We start from the raw sequence: 18,859 nt of genomic DNA, 5'->3' as shown, positions 1-18,859 counted from the left end.
ACATAAAGGGTTGCAAGAGAAGTAGAAAACTTAGAATCATAGAATCACAGAATCATAGAATAGTAGGGCTGAAAGGGGCTTACAAGACCATCGAGTCCAACCCCCTGCTCAATGCAGGAATCCAATTCAGAGCATCCCCGACAGATGGCTGTCCAGCCTCATCTTGAACGCCTCCAGTGTGGGAGAGCCCACCACCTCCCTAGGTAATTGGTTCCGTTGTCACATTGCTCTAACAGTCAGGAGGTTTTTCCTGATGTTCAGCTGGAATCTGGCTTCCTGTAACTTGAGCCCATTATTCCGTGTCCTGCATTCTGGGATGATTGAGAAGAGATCTCAAGAGAACTTGAGAAACACTCATAATTTCCCCAAGTACATGTAAACAAGTTGCATTTTGGAAAGGATAATAATTAAGTTACACCAAGAATGAAATAGAGGTGGACAACTGACACACACATGCACGACTGAACACAGCATGACTCGGCCTTATAACAAAAACAGTGCAATGCTATCAGTGGAATAAAACACTGATTGTGTATGTGAGATGTATGGGACCTCTACTCATTTTGGTAGGGAGGATGTGTATAAGGCTTTGCAAATGTCAAGCTCTAATTTTGTTTAAAATTGTGCTCTCCTCCCGCCTTCCTTCCTTCCTTCCTTCCTTTCTTTCTTTCTTTCTTTCTTCCTCTCCCTCTCCCTCACACACACACACACCTTTGTGTGTCAACCCATTCTAGAAGCGGCTATGGTAGACTGCATTGCTCTTTGAAGTCTTCCCTATGAAAAATGACTAGGCTGCAGGTCCATTTGTGAAATGTCACTTTGTTTGGAAAATCTGAAAAAATTAAGTTTAATATAAAGAAAAATGAATTGCCAAGCACCTCAGCATAAAAGTTAGGATTGGATGATCAATCTGTCAATGCAAACACCTCCGGGGAATAAAAAATCTGCCTTGAAACTGCACTGTTGCCTTCCAGGACCTAATCATGACTGAAAGTCACAAGCGAAATTGTAAATGCACAGTCTCCATGTGGGAACAAGAGGAGTTCTTTGCTTTTCACACACTGCTGGAGATTAACAGAACTTTAAAAAGCTGCAATTCAAAGCCTAGATCCCCAGGGGTGCCTGGTGAAGTCTGTGTTCAAGCAAGCTATAAACACAGAGGTGATCTCCCTACAATTTTTTTTTCTCTTTGCAAGGCTCAAAGGGTATCAATCAGCTACACAACTGTAGGGCATCAACTGTAGGGCATCAACATGTTAGTCTGCTTCAGCAAAAGCAACAGAGAATCTTGTGCCACACCAACAGATTTATTTTACCATTCGATGTTGTTTTAGCCATTTGGCAAGTGTGCTGCTTAGATTCGCCCAATATAAACCTACAGCTCTGTTCAGCAATTACTTCAATTACTACAAAGGGTCACTTTGAGAAGAAATGTGAGAGTGGGGAGTGGATGGGACTAAAGACCCTCCCCCCTTTCCAAAATTTCCACTGCAGTAGACCTCAGTATCACCATACTCTTCCTGCTGTTTGTTTGGCAACTGAAGGGCCAAATGACACCCCTCAGGAACTGGCCCAGAGAGCTCCAGTTCCTAAACCCAACAGGTAGATATCATGGGAAGGATACATGTTGCTGTTGGCTTCTGATGAAATCTGGTGCCTTTACTCTCAAAATTAACTTGCTTCTCTAAGAGCCCAGTACAAAGCTAGGAACAGCAACTCCTTTTTACAATTGACAAATACCACAAGCATATGAATAAGCAATAAGTACTGAACACAAGTAGCAGCAGACAGATGAACATTCTTCCTTCAGGATGTATTTTTGGTGTCCCCCACCCCAGCACTACTTTCAGTTCAAGAATCAAAACAGGTAATCATTGGATGCAACTCTCCTATCCAAGTAAACATAAACAGGATTGGGCTACGGAACTCTGCTTCAAATTGAAGCTTTAGTGCTATGTTACCAACTTCCCTGTGCCTAGATGTATTTGGAGATCTTAGTAATACTTTTAGAATTTATCTGAATTGTTCATGAATGCTTTTCAAGTCATGCACAGCTTTGTTGTTGCACAAAGCAGCTGATACAGTTGTACCTAAAGAAACAGCTTTCATGAAGCAATCTAGGGAAGTCACATGTAACAACAACTCATCGCTTAAAGAACCGATGAATGCACAAGTGGGGTTAACTACTGGGGTGTTTAGCCCCTGGGTTCAGACATCACACTCCACAACCTACGAAGAAACCAATCGTGGGCTGTGCAGTAAAATAAAAGTAACTCATCCCCACTCGTGCACAACCATCCATGGGTTGTTGAACTGATGGGTTGCAGTTACATGCGAACCAGGTCTATGTTATAAAAGTGGTAATCCTATTGTTCAACGACATATAGCAGTCTTCCCCAACCTGGTACTCTCCGGATATTTTAGGCTACAGCTTCCATCAGCCCCTGCCTGCATGGCCAATGGTCAGGGATTATGTGAGCTGTAGCCCAAAAGGGCACCGAGTTGCCTACCTCTTTCATGTAGACTGCAAAACTGGTATCACTATAGCTGGACTGTGGTGACTGTAAAGTCCTTAGGATGGTGCATAAGCAAGTCACCTTGCAAACCCTGCCCTCACCATGCTCCTGTACCAAAGGGCTCTGTGCAGTACAGCAACCCCACACTTAGTGATAGTGGCTGTTGTTTGTGCAGTGATGCCATGCCAGGCTGGTGGGCTACTGTGACAGGCTGGATTTGCAAATGATGCTGGTGCAATGCTACAAGTAGGGCATTGTGTTACACACAGAGAGCTTGCTGTTGGCGCAAAATTCCATACCAGACAATTACTCCATTAAAATAAGACATTAGAAAAACCTGACTTCACTTTAAAAAAATCTGTGAATTAGCCTCCAAGTTGGCTCATAATATTTTTGACAAGTGCCTAACTATAAACTGCCATTTCTATAACTCTGAAATACAATGTGCAAAGCAGAAAAGTACAGTGTTCAGACCCCTACAGCGCATCAGTTGCATTCTCTGACCTATAAGCAGCTGTGTGCATTTTAAGCTACATGCGCTCTCTCTCTCTCTCTGCTAAACCTGACAACCCTGGGCAAATCAAAGCCACTGTCTTCAAAGATTCTCTTTTCCTGGCCCACTGAAGAGGTTTGCGTTAGAGTTAAGTAGCAGTATTAAGTGGATGTTTTGTATATGGTCTAGATACAGCAGCATCTGCAAAAGTGACGTGAACGCTCTGCATAGCTTGCACTTTAAAAATGATGGAATGTTGATACAGCTGTTGGGTGGGGCAGGGGGAGGAAGAACAGAAATGGGGGAAAACTTGAAAAGCAAAAGAAATGGATTAAAGGTTTTGAGGATAAAAATAATGACCAACATGCGTCTTGGTGGGAAGATCCAGGATGCGGCACTCATGTCATCGTAGGCCATCACCCAAGAGATGCACTGCTTCTGTGCACTTGTACTCCAAAAACAGTTCCTGCTTCTTTGTGGTGTGGCTGGCTAATGCACCACACGCTCCAACTTTTCGGTTTAGGGAAAGAATGTCACCTCCAGTGCCTGGCCTGTGAGCTTCTAAAGCAGGGGTGGGGAACATGTGGCCGTCCAGATGCAACTCCCATTAGCCTTAGCCAGTATAGCCAATGGTGAGGGATGATGGGAGTTGTAGTCTAACAACATCTGGAGGGCCACACGCTCCCCATCCCTGTTCGAAAGGCATTTGGCTGACTGCTATTAAATGTGCAATGCTGGCTACAATCCAATTCAGCAAGGCAGTATTTATGCCTTTATGTACATTGTACATTGTACATAATGTATTTATGTACAGTTTGGACTGTGGGCACCAGGGTTATCCCTGCTCAGCTATGAAGCTCACTGCACAGTCTTGGGCAAGTCACTGTTTTAGACGAACCTTCCTCACAATTATAAAATATACACCTCCCTCTGTGCTTCTTGAGGAAGGGGTGGGGTAGATGCATTTCAGGAGCCACATACAACACTGTTCCTGAGATATCAAATACCCTTTTATTAGGACCAACTAAACATCACAAAGTGAGGTCGCTTTTGAGTTTCACAGAATCCCTCAAAAACTAGCTCACTGCTTTGTGTTTTTTAAACTGGGCTTAACAGAAGGGAGAAGGGATTATAACTACTCTTGTTGGAATATTTTCCCCTACTGGACTGTCTGATACCTCAAGGTTATTTGCACAGGTTTAGATAATTTGCCACCGTCATTGCCTATCTACCTTTTTGTGCAAATTTAATGATGTGCACATTTTTAGAGGTAAGCTCACCTAGTTCCATCAACTCCTATGCAGTTTGGGGGCCCTAATTCAATTCTACATGTTAAAAAAAATAGCTGCACATTCTAAAGTGTACTAAAAATTTTCAGTGCCTCCAATCACTACAGAGGAAAAAAGCAAGAACTGTAGGGGCTGTGGTGGATGTTTTGCCAAAGAAAAGGCATGAGGAGAGCATAAAAACTGGATGTTCCCCAATGCAAGAACAGCTGTTTTGTTCAAGTCTTTGGGCTCCAGGAATGTGGGTAACAGGCATTCCTACAGAAGACTTAAACGTCTCCCAGTGCAGCATGTATGCTTTGTATTATTGTGCTTGAAATTACTGTAAAAACTCACAAAATGCTAATACACATTATAAAGTCACAAGACCCAACTAGCATTAGAAAAGAAAATAGTACCCAAGTGCACTTGATTAAATGTCTGAAAGACACAGTAGCCAATGCCAAGGATCTACTCAGTGGTAGCAGCTTCCTGGAAAATCTCTGCAGGCTGATGAGACAGGCAAATGTGCCACTACAGCAGCCCTTCCCAACCTGGTGCCCTCCAGATGTGCTGGACTACAACCCCCATCATCTCTGAGCTGGCTGGGGAGAATGGGAACACCTGGAGGGCACCTGGTTGGGAAAGGTTTGTTGAGAAGGTGCATGACAAATCTGTAAGTTCAGCCATTTACAGGTTTCAAATGGAAAAATGGAGCTGGCTTTAAAGCGATTATGATTTGGTTTGCATGTAACAACCATGGGTTGTTTCACAAATCATGGGTTAAAACTCTGGATTGCTTCCCCCTCAGCAACCCCGAGCTCCAGGTTCATGTGACCCCCCAGAACAACCGAGGAACGGGGCATTCCTGGGTTGTTTTCTAGATCAAATGCAAAGCAGAAGCAGCGAGCAGGCAGAGGCTGTGTACTCACTCCTGCACAGCCCTGACTAAGTATGGGTTAATTAACTATGGGTTAGCTGGGGTTATGCATGTTTCCTCCTACTTTGGCTTAGGATAAGATTAAGTAGTAAAAGTCTTTCTGGACCACTTTTATGTTGCTACAAAGTACAGCATTCTTGTCTCGAATGAAACATTTTTAAAAAGAAGCTTGTCTGAATTATTAAAATTAACATACATGCAAATTCTGAAGCGAAGGGAAACCTCCCAGTCCCAAAGGAACAGCCTCCAGACAAGGGCTTTGCCTGTGCACTTTGAGCTCCAGAGGTTGCATCTTTGCTTTACAGTCTGTTTACATAGATTAAGAGTCACATGTTTATTGCAGACTTCTTCCACCTATAATCCAGAGAGAAAACTGCTGCTGTAGTTCAACTCCTCATACCTTCCCTGCACCACCACGACAGTGTGGAAGCAGAGGCAACTTCTGGCCTGACCTCTTAGGGTACTCACACAGCAGTGCTCTGCCCGCCTGTGCAGATGGATGGAGCTTTTCAGTCCAGTGAAGATCAGGTGATACAAGAAGTCAACAGGGTTTCCTGTGGCTCAGCAACTCGCTCTGAGCAAGAGGGGCTGAGCTGCTCATAAACTGGCTCTATGCTGGATGCCTCACTGAACTGCCTACTTCCATCTAAAGCAGAGACACAGAACCTCAGCCCCACGAGCCAAATCCAGCCTGCCTGGATTCCCCAGATGGCCACATCTCCTTTCTCCAACCACCAATCTTTGATGGTTTCCCAGCTTTTTGTGTAGTCCCTTCCCCCAGTCTAAAAGTTTGAAATGCCTTTCAAACTGAGTTGCTGGCAGTAAGAGCTTGAAGCTACAATACGCTGGTATTTTTGATATTTTTGGACCAGCCCCTTTGACATAGGTCATGCTCCTTTTGCCTTCAGCCCCCACCCACCACTGAAATAAGCCAAGCTTCTCTGAAATAGACTGGAAGAAGTTCTGTACCCCTCATCTCCTGGACTGAAAGGTCCTGTACCCTTGATCTAAAATAACATCTCCTCCCATATGCATCTGCCCTGGGCCCTTTGATCATCTTCAGAGGCCCTCCTCCAGCTGCTCCCACCAAATGAAGTTAGGCAAGTGGCTACAAGAGAGAGGGCCTTCACAGTGGTGGCACCCTGCTTTCGGAGTGCCCTCTCCAGGGGGGCTTGCCTAGTGCCCACACTGTCCTTTCAACACCTGGCAAAGGTACTTCTCTTCTCCCAGGCATTTTAGATTTTTATTATAGTTTTGTTTTTAATTTGTTCTATTGTGTGAGGCACTCAGAACTTTGTTACAGGGTGGAATATGAAATACATACATACAGCCATCAAGCCTAACAATACCCGAGATAGATAAGGAAATAATATCCAATGGGCAGTTGGCATGTCATGGTGGCAAATCATGGATTAACTCACAATTTGCTGGAATGCACACAAGCCACTTCCAGTTTGCATGAACAACCTACGAACGCCTTGTACGTAGGCTGGCAGCGTGACATTCATAGGTTGTCAGTATGAGATCTGAACCCGGATACTCTGTATTGTTTAAGGGTTAAACAATCCAGAGTTAACCTAACAAATCTTACATTAACTCCAAGGTGTTTAACCCATAAACAACCCAAAGTGTCCAGGTTCTGACATCACATTTATGCAAATTGGAAGCAGCTCACGTGCAGCGCACATTCCCACAAATCGTGGGTTAACCAGGTCGCTGAGTGAGCCTTGGGTGAAGTGTATTCTCTGCAACTCACTTGGTGTTCCTCTCTTTCTCTCTGCTCATGGCATAGTAGGGGAAGGGTGAACCTTCAGCCAGCCTGTTGTGCTGCAGGCTCCTGGGGAACACATTTTGGAGGCCAACGGGGGCAGGAGAGACATAGTAAATCCCTCCTCTCCTGCTGAGAACAGTGAAAGTGTGAGTAATGCATGTCACAAACTTAATTGTGGAGCTCTGGAGAAACAACCCTCTGCAACCACATCTGCTGCCAATTCCTCCTCCCTCCAACAGCTTCCTGAAATGCTGCTCCTGAGGGTTGGGGGGCCCTCCAGAACAGTGTGGGAGGTGGTACAGGAGGTTGGAGGAATAATCTGCAAAAAAAAAAAAAAAATCCCTCCCCTCCTTCCTGCAGCAGAAGCCCCCACTGTATCTCAGGCCCTTATGCCTGGGCTCTCCCATGTGCATGCAGACACCTTTCTTGGTGCCCGCCGTGCTCAGTGCCCCTCCTGATTTTTATTTCATTTCTTAAGATTGTTTTTATTTTTTAAGCCGGGACACTGGCATGCTGCAGAGCAAAGTGCTGCCCTCCAGCATCATCTCCACTTGGGTTCAAAAGAGTGATTTTGTGTTCTAGAGATCAGACCCTCACCTCTGCCTTTTACTTTCCAAAGAAGCTAAGTAGTTTCTTTTAGTCTTACCAGTTTGCCTTCTGGGAAATGAGCGATTTGTGACTGGCCCTTCCCACCATGCCAGCCATTTTATGAACTGGCAAGCCCCAATGGCAGCCACAACACACTCTCAAGATTTCGAATGTGTCCACCAATCCAAAAATGCTGAGCATCCCTTCCTTATGCATACCGAAGGAGGCCTTCTGTTTGTGGAAAAGTCAGTCTGGATCTATCCCATCAGTGCGTGTTTGAACACATCTGCATCATACAGTTACACCACGAGAGCTGGGATTGGCTGTGTCACCCTGTTGAATGTGCATTATGTGGGAAACTGACATTAGAACTCCTTAGGGATTTTATTATAGTAAGCGGGATAGAAGTACTACTAAAAAAGAAATAAAATAAAGAAATGTCTGTAAGTACGTAAAGCAGTCCCTAGTGTGGGTTCTCTATCCCACACCTCATACCAGCCTTTCCAAGCTGATACACCTGGTTGAGCAGAGTACCTTCCCGCCCCTGTCAAGACAAGTAGGAACTTCCCTAACCAAATATGTGGTCTTCTTTAAGGGATCGCATAATGGGCCCCAAGGGTCTCCTGGTTTAAGTTCTCCAATGCTCATGACAAGTTTATTTGCATTGCAAAACAACCTGATACAGGCACTTACCATATCAGCACTTGCAAAAGGCATTCTCAATTCTTGAAGGAACCATCAGTCCTGCAGCAGAGAAAAAGAAGAAAACACACAAGTCAGCCCTTGCAGAGGGCTTTTTCACTCATTGCAAACCAGAATGAGGAGGAGGAAAAATAAGTTAATGCTGACGTTTAGTTGACAACCAAAATAATGCTACAAAAGATGACAAAGACGTTGCACTTGTAGAGAACTCCTTATAATCAGAAGCTCCCTAAAGTAGGCATACAACCCAGGGTGGGTTGATTTCAATCAATGAAATTTGATTTAATTTCAGGAAGAAAACATTTAAATCAAGAAGAAAAAAGGTAGACTTAAATCACTAACCTAATAAAGTTTCCTACTCAAACTTTTTCATATATTTCCTGGTACAAATCTGACAACTAAGCCATGTTAATCTACAAGAAATTATTTACACGGTTTCTTTATTGCAAGCAGGCTTTGCATTTCTATGTCTTTCTGTATGTATTTTGCATGCTCTCCTTTTTTACCTATAGAGAGAATCCCTTTAAGATATTCCCATATAAAGTCTTTCTTATGATCAGCACCCATGAAAGTTTGCGGTTCACAGCACAATCCTATACATGTCTCCTCATAAATAAGTTCCACTGAGTTCAATGGGGCTTACTTCCAGGAAAGTGGGTACAGGATTGCAGACTTAGTATGAGAATACAGGAAAATGCACACTGGACAGTTTTGTCTTCTGTTTTTCTTTCCAGTCTTGATCTTTTCTGTTTCACTCTATCTCAGGCCAGCCTTGCCCTCACAAAAAACAAAGCAGCAAACAAACATGAAATGCCCATGACTGAAAGGCCAAAGCAAGGTCTGACAGTTACTAGGCTGCAAAAATCCAATTTAAAATGTTAAAAATCTGATTTAAAAAAATCTTTTAAGCACCTGTTTTTGTTCACCCTATCATATTGTCTTTCTGTCTTACCTAACTATTCCGCCTTGCTTGGCCCAGCTCCACCACCACATAAGCACAGAACAACAATCCTATCTAGCTTGTGTCTTTGCACACAATAGTTCAGTCAGAGAAAATAAGGGCGCAATCCTATGGCCGCTAGTCAGCGGCTAGATGGCCATAGGTCTGTTCCTGGGAACTGACCTCGGTGCCCGCACTCCAAGGTTGGCTCCCTGAGAACTGACCTCCACTCACTCCCGCGCTGCCTACCCCCACTCGGAAGAGGAGTGCGGAGCAGCGAAAATGGGGTGTTCCTGGGGGCATGCCAGGGCGGGAAGGGCAGAAGTGCCGTTCTGACGCTTCCTATGCGTTGTCCAGCGTCCACCACCACCCTGCTCTGACTTCCCACGGCTAGCCACAAATGTAGGGCAGCTGAAGCACAGAGGGGGCGATCCCCTCTGCACTACTCCTGCCCTGCATTGGATAGGCAGTCGCCTCCGGGTTCGGAGGCAGCCACCTATCCCAATAGGATTGTGCCCTCCGGGTGGGAGTCAATAATAGTCCAACATAAAGTAGACCCATTGAAATGAATGGCACTTAAGTTAGTCATGACTAATTCAAGATCTATTTATTTCCATGAGTCTGCTCTAAGGAGGACTAACACTGAATACTACCCTACAAGCCCAGAACTTTCAAGAAGCAAGAACTGGTAGTTAGGCTGCACAGAGCTGCTTTCATGAGATGGAAACGCTGAAATTAATGCCCATGTTTGAGTAGTGGGTAACTTCATTTTTATGAGACTCTAGTTTAGGTTTATCATATTTATGATGAAATTTAATTGTAACTATTTTTTTAAGAGAGAAATTTAGTATTTTACTTACTTTTTTTCTAAATCAAAAAATGCAATTTAATTTTTTTTAAAATCCGATTTACATTTAAAAACCCACTAAAATTATCACTTATTATCCACCCTGAAACAACTTCCCTACCACTTCTAGTTAACCGAGTTCTACATAAAATTTTTTTGGTGGTGGCTGCAGGCACAGCCAGGTAGAGAACACTGCTGGCATGCCTAAACATAGGAGCAAAATTTGTGTGAAATCACAGATGAATGACTGGGTAATTATTGAAACAATGATTAGGTTCGGACGATCACGTAGGGAGAAGCAGCCATTGTGGCTTCTCCCCCCCCACCCCCACAACTGCCATTTGCATAATTCCCCGCAATGAAGCCCGGGGTGTGTGTCATCCAAACCCAGCATGTGGTGTGGCAGGTGCAGCTTTGTACCCACCCTACAACCCATGACTTACAGTAGGGGTTGTAGGGTGGGTATGACGCCACTCCCACTGCACGCTGGCTTCAAACAACACGCTAACCCGCATGGGCAATTATGCAAATGACGGTCACGCATGCAGCACGCACGGGGGCGGACAGAGAAGCCACAATGGCTTCTTCTACCTACGCAATTGTCTGAACACCCTCAATGAGTGGTTGCGGGAGGTGCTGGCAGTGGCAAGCATCACACAGATGTGGACCTATACGTACTCATGTAATGTCTCCATTATGCAGACCAATGTCTTCCTTCTAAACAGTTCTATGAAGAACTTTGTTTTCATTTAATTATTTTATTTTATATACATGCATATAAAGTAGAAGAGCTTCACTCAGCGTTTTAAAACGGAAGAGCCTTCAGAATACTGGGGCAAAGCATCCGATTTGAATATAAAAGGCCAAAAGCAACAAAATACATACACAAATTAGAAACATTAATATTTTTAGCACGAAGGTCAAAGTGCTGGGAGCTGGAGTGACACGACACGAGAGCTTGTGCTCTTAGTTAGATGCAGTGGCGGCTGGTACCCACTGGGGCACATGTGGTGAAGAGCAGAGCAGCTAACATTAAGCAGAGTCAACGGGTCACAGCAGAGGGCGCCAACTAGAGCACGAGTTCAAAACACGGGGGCTGAAGGGGGTTGTGTCTGACCCATAAAGGACCACAGAAGCAGTCCTCTGAAGCCACATTTGCCTGACTCCAAGTGAGACTCGTCAGTGGATGTGGACGTGTATGCAGCAGCATGAGAAGGGTTCCTTTCTTAAAATTTCAGCTGGCTTGTAGGGTAGTGACACAGGTCAGGAACACAGGTCGGGTGCCACCCTCCCATTCCTAGTGGCAGCCTGCCTCTGGTTAGATGGCAGAAAGAAAGGCAAGCACAGATGTCTGTACGGGGGCGGTGGGTTGAGAGTGTGAGGAAAAAGGCAGTATGGGGATGGGAACATGGGGAGAGTTATCATAACAGAAGGCTCAGAAAAGGCAAGGCGATGGCAGTTCAGAACTTTTCCCTGCAAAGCCTTCCTTGAGGAAAGGGGCGTGTGAGACAAGATACAGAAGGACAGTTGATTTAGGAGAACTGAGCTGGTCCCCAGAATCCCTTTGGCAGGCTCAAGTATGCACTTCTGCAAGTCACTACCCCACCCCCCAACATCTCATGTTTCATCAGAGGCTGCTTCTAAAGGTCCCTTAAATTTCAGGGATAGCTTCAATGATGCAGGATTCTGCAATCACAAAGGACTAGGGTCAAGAAACCTAACTGCAAGCACATGAGCTCCCTCTATAGCCCTTGAGCACTTTACAAACCTGTGGAGGAATATCTCCTTCCCCGTATGGTGCTCTTTAACCAAAAACATGCTGAATGAAAGGCTAGATGCAGATCAAAAAGCACATTTGGCAAGCAGCAATTAAACCCTGAAGACCAGCCTCTGTCCATTACAGCTTCCTTTCCGTACTAGATGGCAGCCCAATTCACCAAACTATGATAGCACAGCAACCAGATCCATGCAAGTGGCAGCAAGGTCAGGCACATCTACCTGGGTTCCAAAACTGATTAAGACTTAATTCCCGTGCTCCAAGAAAATTAGGTCTTCCTCTCTGCAGTTACTGGTGATGGACTCTGTATATGAAAAGCTAACAGCATCTCTCCCGTGGCATCAAGATGACAACTTCATTCACAGAATTGCCTTAATAACTGTGCCTCCCACATCCAGTAATAGGAAGGGCAATATCCCAGTCCTGGTGTTCACCTGATAGCCTTGGGAGAAATTGCCTCATCAGCTGAAGACAGCTAGCCAGAAACTTTACCATGAATGTACCTGGCCCTTTTTAAGAGGGAGCACAAACCTAGTCATGGCAATTGCAGACTACTCATGGATTTTGCAGAACAAAACAAACCGCAAACATATCTGAAAGTTTGGTCAGGGAACCTGAGCTCCTAGAACAAGTTAAATATATTGACATTAATTTGTTTGCAGAAGGGGTGTGCCGGATTTTGAGGCCACCACTTCTTCCTTGTCCCGGGTTCTTGGTAGCAGCCCACCAAATATCTTGTTATGCCAAAACATCTTTCCAACAGAAAGTCTTTCAAAAGGATTTCTGCTGCTCCATAACAAGTTTGCATCCAGCACTTCTTCTCCAGACATTATCACCCACACCCTAACTCTGGATATCTGTATTTTCCTACCTGCAAGTATATGCCATGCTTAGTTGCTGGCAGTTGGATGTGGTGCAGCATCCTCACCCTGTTTTTTATCTGCAGGATGACAAGAGATAATTCTCTCTCCTTCTCTTGGTTATCCAAATAAAGACACTTTCACACACACACCATGGGAGAAAATATGCTCTCCTGCAAAACCGTTTCTAGCTGACCCTCACAGCATTGTTAGACTCAACTGTAAAAACTATGGTTGTGGCATACAACAGCATGACTCCCTCCTTTTGAAGCAGCTTCAATAATGGCTGGGGATTACTGTTGTTGTAGTCCAACACATCTGGAAAGCACCCAGTTGAGGAAGGCTGGTATAGAGGATTATTTTCTTAGCACTGCATAATAATATGGGTATCTAAAAATCACAGTACAAAAATACTCTGGCTTCTGCAAAGCAGGTTCACAGCGACAAACACCAGATGTATGTGGGAGGATGGAGACCATTTTGAATGGAAGTAAAGGGAAAAGCTGAAATTATCTAGGATATGAATAATGTTAATAATAAAAAGCTCTGGTAGCCACACTTATAGCACCGTCCAATGTTTGCTGTGACTCCCACCACAGGAAAAGAGTATTGCGTGGAGTGATAAGACTCAACCAGATGAGACAAGTTCAATCAGATGAGACAAGTTCAACAGGATTCTGAACACAAGGAGGGTCTGGTTTTGGCTCCCAATTAACTCACAACACACACAGAAATACACAGCGTAGTACAGTTATAGAAACAGTGTTAAAAAGGAGCCCCCACATAAAGCCTTCTGTGACAGCAGAACACTGTCTGCTGAATCCCAAGAACAGCAGTTTTAAGATGCATCAAAGTACGCAGAGATCAGAGCCTTGCACAGCTACCATTTCTAAACATGGCAGAAACATCCATCAGCTGAAAGGTTGACAGTAAGAAACCACTATTAGAAATGTGAACAAAGTACCCGCCAACTAGGAGGCAAGGCTCAATACTACAGTATCAAACAAATGATGTGGTTACTAGCTCTAACAGCTAACTCAAATGGTGAGTGCCAACAGGACTGTAGCCAAAACAGGGCCAATGAGAAAGAAGAGGGAAGCATCCACACACTCAGGACAAGCTCAAGGTTTGCAGAAGTATGAAATGTTATGTCAGAAGGGGCATTCCCTCCTGAGACAGAATGCCTCTCTGATTATAGTGCTTGCCATTTGCAGTTTGTGTACTTAATTAATAACACATTTCCAAAGCCTATTGTTGGATTTAATACTATTTTAGTCATATCAGAATTGATATGTTTAACTGATTAATCAATTGAAGCTGCAGGCCTGGAACCACAGGGAAGATGGCTGCTTTACTGTGTGTGAGATTTCCACTGGGGAAACTGAGCAGGAGGAAAAGATTAAACCCGCCTCCCATTGTGCTGCACTCCTGATCAGACTCAAGGGGTCCCACAGCCAGCAGCTATTAAACTTTTGAGAAAAAAGGGGACTCCCTGAATCTGATTGGGACCGCACCACAGTCGGAGGAGGGCTAAACCAACTGCAGCATTCCAACTGTCGATCTCCCAGAGTGACGTCCAGTTTACCCCCAAGTTTGTAGATGAGTAGGAACTTGAATCAGAGTTCCCCCAGTGCACGGCCAACCCTTTAGTCACCATACTGATATGCGGCACTTTGAACACACTACACAATAGGAACGGAAGAAGGTTTTCTCTCTCCTCGTTGACACTCTGCAACACAAGCCTCAGCTAAGAGGCATGGGTGGGAGGAAGTGTGTTTTCAAAAGTCACACACTCCTCTTCCCAGCCCCACACTAGATCACAAGGGACAAAAAGCACATCACTAATCACAAGCAGCAACATGATTTTTCAGAGCCTGAAGGAACTTCTGAATATTTAAAATCCTGAAATAAAGAGGAGAGAGAGAGAATTATCTTTGGTGAAGAAAATGTCGGCACACACAAACAATATAGGCTTAGAGACATGTGTCTTGTGAACTGGCCCTGTAAATCACAGAGATTTTTGTGCTTATCAGATATAAGAGGATATAGTGTTTGTCTCTTTTTAAAGAAAAATGCTTATACACTGTAACACACATATCAGAGGTTTCGGGCCATTCCAGAAGGTCAGAGACATAGAGGCCATTGTGCCTGCCCTGTGCCTGCAGAGATAGGAGTGGGCTAAACATCCCAGCAAACATTCCCATTTCACAAGTCTTGAGGAAACACATCAAAACAGAACATATGCACCTGAAGCTAAATAGTGCTACATTAGCCAGTATCTTTCAGGAAGGCATCTAATCTCAGTTTAAATATCTCTTGAGATAAGAAATCCCTTGGTAAAGATATTCATAGTGCTAACTGCCCTCATTGTTCAAAGTTCCTCTTAAATTAAAGCCAAGAGGCCACCAAGTCCACCCTTCTGCCACAAGTCAAGGTGAGTAACATACTAACACCACACCCCTATTGATCAACTGGTACAATCCAGCAGATGCTCTGGGGAGGAAGTCCACTTTGTGGGCACTTATCTCTAGATGACTAAAGTAAGCCAGCCAAGTCGCGTGCTACAAGAAAGGCAAAACAAATCCAATATATAGAATAATGTGAGATGGCCAAGAGGGCTTGTGGGTGGGTCACAGATGTGAAGCAGCTTTGACTGTAGTTAAGGGGGGGGGGGTCCAAGCTGGAAAGCAGATGGACAGAAATTCTTAGCCTTTTAGCTAAAGAGACCAACATGCAAAAAATCCACCTTTTTTGTTATGTAAAAGGGCAATTCACACATGAAGTCTCCAAAGAGACACGCTGCAAGCACGAGGATCATTTTCTGTCTGGATGCAAGATATACTTTTGTTGAACTGATGGGTGTCAGCAGTTGGGAGCAGTTCAAACAATATTTTCTACGTACACAAATAATCGCAACTGGCTGTCAGGCAAATGCATATCCACACTGCCATGCAGAAATGCACCTGATCACAGAAGTAGCCAGCAGGAATTTCCAAACAATCACAGCAGCCCCTTTTTTCAGCTGCAGAAATAAAAAAAATCACTGCTGGCTATGCCCATGTTACATTTCTCCCCATGCAAATGCCCAAGAATACTCTGCATTCTTCACGTGTAGAAAAAACACTGTATGAACAGGCATTAGTCACAAATGCGGACCACAGCTTAACACAAAGCTAATCTGTTCACATCAGGACGTTTTTCAGTGGAACGCAAGATTAAGGTCTATGCTCATATGATCTTAATGAGCCTAGAATGGAAGCAAGCACAAATTTATTGTGAACTGGCCACTATGGTTCCACCCTAGATACAGTTTAGGTCTGTCTGAGAGGCAGACTGGATGGCTACCCCGTTCTCAGTTAGAGGCAATAACCTGCACTGCAGATGGAGTCAATTGCACCCCAATACAGAAGCTGCAGTGGTTGCCACCCTTCTCATGCTCCTGTTGTGAAGTGATTACAGGGAAGGCCCCAACTTAGATGGCCCTTAGGTGAAAGCATCACTGCTCCTAGAAAATGAAGTTCAGGAATGCAAGAGGACCAAGCAGAAAAGAGAAAGGAAGAATTTGATTCAGACTGGCCTCAATTTATAAAATGCTGGAAGAAAACCCACAACTTTGAATAATTGCTAGGCACGCCATAATTCCATATGTAATCCTATATGGCTAAACACTAGATTACACTTGCATTTATGCCAGTCTCTGTAAACAAACTGATTTTATATAGCTGGCTATTTTTGATATGTCATTTAAAATAAAACTAAAGATAGAACACGCCAAGAAGAAATACAGAGTCCAGCATGAAACTGCTAAGCTAACACTTATCGCAAAGTTCGACTCAATCATGTGTGCCTTGAATTGCGAGTACACTTTTTTCTTCTTCCCCCTACACCCATGTGTGTATCTGCCAACTCAGGATGAAGTGGTCTCTTGCCCATGAAAGCTTATGCCATAACTTGCTAAGTTGTTAGAGTGCCATAAGACTTTGTTGTTTTGCTGCAACACACTAGCATGGGTACCCCACTAGAAACAAAATCAAGAGACACTGTCCACTAGATTTCTTTGCAGAAGATGTTAGCAGAGTCACAAAAGCTTTCCTTAATAGCCAGCATGCCCAGGCCACTGGTGAGGCAAAGAAAGGATACTGAGTAATGAGAAGATGCCTTTTTAGTATATCATGTTAGCATATACCTCTCAACCCACCACCATCTTCCAAGTACTGTTATTGGTACTTAACCAACCATTGCACAGGGAAGAAAAATACAGGTCAGATAAAATAGCATTCCAACAGTAACAGACAGACCTGTGATTTGCTACTTTCAGAGTTGCGGTCAGTGACACAATCCCGAGGCAGTAGAAGAACGCTCACTCAGCGGCTGCCAGAGGAGCTCCAGGCAAAGGACTCCAATCGGCAGGCCCGTCATCGTTCCCCCAACCACAGACCCCCGCCCGCTTCTTTGAGAGCAGCCCTCCCTAGTCCCGTGCCTTCCAGATGTGCTGGGCTGCGACTTCCATTCAGAAGTACTTGGCGGCTCCATTTCAAAGGAGGGGAAGAGAGGAGTGTGGGGAAGAGAAGTGAAGGGGGCTGGGATGACTGGGCTCATCTATCCCCCCCCCCCCCCGGCCAGGAAACAGCAGCCGAGCGCCTGTGTCCAGCCGAGCTTGGGCTCCGCCCTGTGCCAGCGCAAGAACGAAACGGTGCAAACTCCACGTTCACAGCCACTCCTCCCAGGCGAAAAGGGTGAAGGCTGGTCAGCACCGCGAAGCTGAGTCAGAGGGCAGGCGACACCCCGAGGGATACTGATACCCCCCCGTCCCGGGGGGGGGGAAGAAAAGTGGGGGGAAAGAGCATTGCCAGGATTGATGATTCGCCCTGCAGGGGGCAGGGATGCATCCCAGGGGCCGAGGAGGCGTCTCTTCCCTGGCTACCCACAAACTCGGCACAGTGCAGCGGAACCCGTGAGACGCACGACCCCCCACCCCTCTCCAGCGCCCCCCCAAGCGCCCCCACAGGGAGGTACCGCGCGCCCCCCAGGCAGAACTCGGAGGAAGAAGGCTGCACTACCCTCCCCGAAGCAGGCGCCGCCGCATCCCACCTCCGTCCGCCGGGCCCGCTTGGAAAGGATGCCGCTACCGAAGCAGCAGGCAGGCGAGCGGCCGAGCGAAACACGGCAGCCCCGCCGCTGCGGGCCCGCCACATGCCTCGGCGAAGCCCCGCCCCTCGGCTCGCTTGGCCCCGCCCCGCCCCTTCAGCGCGGGCGCCTTCGGGGCAGCAGACACGCCCCCTCCCGTGGCCACGCCCAATCGTCTCCTCCCATTCCATTCTCCTCCGACGAAACGTCATCCGCGGGAACCCGGAAGTTATGGCTTCTCCTTCGGCGATTGCGGAGCTAGAGAAGGGCCCGGAACACTCGCTCCCCCCCTCGAACGCCTCATTCGCCAGTCGCGTTGCGTGACGGGAAGGGGCCGCGTCGCGCAATACGGGGGCTGTCCCTGAAAGGGGAGGCCGGCGGTGGAGGCTGAGCGGCCTCCTCTCCGGGGAGCGCGTGTGAGGCTGGAGGGTGTGCCGCGTTCCCGCGCGGCTTGCGGGTCGCGAGCGGCTTTTCGGGGCGGAGAGGGGAACAGAGGAGAGCCCCATGCGTATTTTATTTGTATAGGACCTTTTAATCCCACCCAATTGTGAGGGATCTGGGCGCCTAGCCCTGAAAACAGCATTTTTAAGAAGTCCTATCAAACATTATCTAAATATGCAGAATTTAAAGCCATCAAAAAAAATCTGCACTAGCGGCTTTTAAATGCTGGCCCAAGGGTGATCTTAAGCTTCTGCATGATTGGCGCAATTATATAACATTTATTTCCAGTCAGTGAGGATGCTGTACAGAACAACGTGGTTCTAGCGGATCATCTGTGTCATTCGAACTCCTCTGCTGACTGGCTGTTGATTTTATTGTGTGCGCGCATTTTAATTGGATTTTTTTTATTGTCAGCTGGAGAAAAGGCGAGTAAAGGGAGACATAGAGTAGTACAAAATTATGCACGGGGTGGAGAATGTGGCTTTGTTGTTCAGTCTTTCAGTCGTGTCCGACTCTTCGTGACCCCATGGACCATAGCACGCCAGGTCTTCCTGTCCTGCGCTCTCTCCTGGAGCGTGCTCAAGTCCATATT

General features: G+C 45.7%; 1 protein-coding gene across 2 annotated transcripts in view; it reads right to left on the bottom strand.

The window, feature by feature from the left end:
- C1H11orf24 (chromosome 1 C11orf24 homolog) overlaps positions 1-17,917 on the bottom strand; it is a 38,447-nt gene extending 20,530 nt beyond the window's left edge. Inside the window, exons 1-2 of one of the 2 annotated variants that reach the window (XM_084857460.1) lie at positions 17,791-17,917; positions 8,267-8,317 (exon numbers count right to left, since the gene is read on the bottom strand). The gene's annotated coding sequence lies outside the window, so the exon portion shown is untranslated. Of the gene's footprint in view, positions 1-8,266; positions 8,318-17,759 lie in introns of both variants that reach the window. The other variant, XM_084857469.1, reaches the window with a different exon arrangement.
- Positions 17,918-18,859: the final 942 nt, after the last annotated feature.

Source organism: Heloderma suspectum, chromosome 1 (assembly GCF_057233095.1).
Source record: "Heloderma suspectum isolate Gila_16-S chromosome 1, 16-S_ref, whole genome shotgun sequence".
Lineage (NCBI taxonomy): Eukaryota > Metazoa > Chordata > Lepidosauria > Squamata > Helodermatidae > Heloderma > Heloderma suspectum.
Note: the sequence above shows the minus strand (reverse complement) of the source record. Positions and strands in the feature narration are given on the sequence as shown.